We start from the raw sequence: 3,407 nt of genomic DNA, 5'->3' as shown, positions 1-3,407 counted from the left end.
ACTGAGAGTGGAACATTGTTGGATGGAAATCCAGGGTGGTTGTCTTCCTCTACTTGATATAGGGTAGTATGTTATACCACCTTGGTATACCAAGTGGCTTATAGACTAGTGAATGTGTTTCATTCTTTGAAAGTATCATATATAGAATGTAATTCTAAGCCAATTGTGACATCAGTCTTGTGGCTTTTGCTATGGATGGTAAGACCGGCAACTGAGGCTGAGCTATCTGTCCTGAAATAACTTGCTCTTATAAGGTAGGAATTACATCAGAAAAAAAGATATATAGATGTTCTCTTCTGCCTTAGCCTCTGATATGGCATGACATGTGGAAAAGAGGATGAAATAGAGGTGTTCATGGTCATTTCCTATAGCTGAAATGGACGAGGAAAAGAATAAAAATTTGCTCTATGCTAAACAGTACTTCCTGAGATGCAAAACAAGGAATCAATGAGAAGAACCATACAGTGATGAGGGAGTTAAGCAAGGTAAAAGTGACAGAAGACACTCCTCGGGTCCAAAGTTTTATACAGAAGTGGGGAAAATGCATGATTCAATATATAGATGGGGACCTTTGTAATGGACCAGTACATAATACTATGACAATCGGGGACCAATATGACAATGAACTGCTTGCATTTGGGAAAGACTTTAAAGCAAGCATCAAAGGAGCCTTTCATATTCTTCCTCATAAGGCTGTGGGGCAAGGAGGCAGATGGGATCAATATGAGTATAGTATAGGTGAAGAAACTGAGTAACATAGCCTAAGCAATATAAGAGAAATCAGTCCTGAAGGACTAGCTCATAGAGCCATTAGGAACATTACACTGGCGTCAGATGTGGCTCCCATGAATATCAGGAACTGCAAGCCAGAATAGGAAGGATAGGAGTTACTGAAAGAGTTGAGCATGTTAAAGATTTTTTTTTTTATTTATTTCTGTGGGCCTGGTATAAACGTGTTCATAGGCGCACCAAGAAAGAAGTTAATCCAGCAAGGATCTCAGGACTGATACAGGGCTTCACTGGGGTGTGATGGTGACACAGTGGGAAAGGCGGTAGCAGATCTGAATGATTTAGACTGGCATATAGGGCTCATAATGTGCTAAGGCATCAAGGAAGAGATATGTATGGAAAGCAGACGATAGAGACCATCAGGATCACTTGAAAATAAATGTGACAATATTTGTGTTGAGTTGAAGTTCCTATGGGGGAAGACAGAAAGAAAATTCTGTGGTAATGAGTCTTTAGAAGGCATACGCCTGACTAATAGGTAAAGAAACCATGAATGACAGAACAGTATAGGTGAGAAAGATTAAGCTTGTCCTATGGGTTGAGCAGGTATCCTCCCTAGAATATGCTGTATGCATTTTCCTCTGCAAGAAAATATACTGGTGGTGGAGCTGGTTCACCCAGCCTGGGAATTTTTAAGAAGCTGGGTGTAGCCAATGAAGATGTAATAGCCATGATGCTGGCATGACACTTGTCAGAACTAAGGATCTGGCTGGAACAGTGGATGCAGCGGATAAGCACACAGCCTTGCTTCACCATGGCCCTGATCTGAGCTAAGCAGTGCGACCCTGACAAATTCCACTGAGGTTAATTCTATGTTCAGCAGCCCCATGGAAGTACTACAGGACAGGGAAGTGGAATGGCTTGTAGAGAATGACTGTCAGTTACCTAGAACGAAATAAGATAATGTCCTTCATCCACACTGTTATACACAGCATTGCTCTTTTGATGAACAATTCATGCAAGTGATGGGGTCATTTCACGCTGTGTCAGACCTTGCAAACATCTTACTTATGTTTCAGTTGCTGAGTCATAGACCCATTGCCATTTACTTGGAATGAATGATGATGTGCCTTCAGAGATCATACCTACACTCTGTAGGAAAGTCTTATATAATGATAACCTTGAGTGTCTTACAAATTTGGAGAAACATCTGGAATAACAGTAAAAATAGTAATTAAAGGGTTTGAATAAGGCACCCTACTTGGATGGAAGAAGGCACTGCCAGGAACCATAAGATTGAGCAAACATCTCAGGGTCAGAGGTGAGCTACCTACCCATTAGTTGTTGGTTATAGAGGCTCCTAAATCATGCTCCCCCACAACAAACATTGTTCTTAGCTGCATGTCAGAACTACATAGTAAGTATTTTTGAAAACCACATATTTTGATTGCATGACTTGAAAAAAATCAAGCCAAGATTGAGCTGGAAACTCCTTCCCTGATAGTTGGTTTTTGTAGTACCAGAAGATGCTATCTATAGGCTACTGGGTAAGAACTGTCACCAACAGCCCTGGCCAGTTAAACTCTGCATGTTACACTACCATGCCAGGCAAGATGTGCCCATTGGTACAGTAGTGGCATGACTGTTGTGGATGCCACCAACTGTTTTCTGATTGGATACAGGTCTGCTACATATGAGGAAACTCATTTCTGGTACTGTAAGCCAGGGCAAAATTACATGCCTTGGGCTGTTATAGGCTCCAGTGGGCAAGAAAGTATTATTTTTATTAAACAAGTGTGTTGTGCCTGTCAGATTTTCCTAAAATATTAATGTTGTTCTCCTAAATTGCTTATGTTGTCAGTTTTGGTCTTAGAGGGAAACTTTTTTTCTCCAGTAGGCAGTGACTCATACTTGGTAAAATTGATGAGAACTGATTGTTGCTGTGGCACATAGTGGCTCAAGATATACATTACCATTCCAAAATGTAGGGAAGGGAGCATAGTGAGGAAATACTGGACCAAAGCAAGAAAGAAAACCAGAAGGACAAACTCCAAACTCTGCATCTCCATGTTTGATGTCAAACCACTCTTTAGATATCAAACTCCTCTCAGCTTTGTTGACTGCACCAGACTTCTCTCTCTTGGTCTGGTTCCACTGCCTGCTAGCAGCTTTCCTCAGCAGGTGTCCAATGACTCTGGCATCTCCAACATCTTGGGTCTCCAAGGCAATCCTGACTTCAACGTCACAGCTTCATGAAATGGCCCCTCTGGGCCTCCATGCAGGAACACCCTTGACATATGCCTGGCCTAGGCAGCTTTCCTTAGCCATGAAGGGAGATTCCATAACCCCTTCCTTCTATCCTTGACTCTAAAGCCAGAACCACATGTCTGAAGCTTCCAAGTTCTGCTGTTTGCTGGGGTTGGAACATCGTCCCCTTGTTCAGTTATTTTCACCAGCTTTCTGTTTCGATTGTTTTCTTCACCACCTAAGCTTGGCTATCCTGGAATTCACTCTGTAGACCAGGTGGGCCTCGACTCAGAGACTTGCCAGCCTCTGCCTTCTGAGTGCTTAGATTAAAGGTGTATACCTGGCCCTAAGCTTTTCTTTAATTTCTTTTTACAAGTTGGAAGCTTAGCTGGGTGGAATCTTGCTCTGAGGTCACTACTCCCTTTATTCCA

The sequence above is a fragment of the Peromyscus californicus genome, unplaced genomic scaffold (genome assembly GCF_007827085.1).
Source record: "Peromyscus californicus insignis strain IS unplaced genomic scaffold, ASM782708v3 Scaffold_10__1_contigs__length_136768540, whole genome shotgun sequence".
In the NCBI taxonomy this organism is placed as follows: Eukaryota; Metazoa; Chordata; class Mammalia; order Rodentia; family Cricetidae; genus Peromyscus; species Peromyscus californicus.
This window is presented reverse-complemented; position numbering follows the sequence as displayed.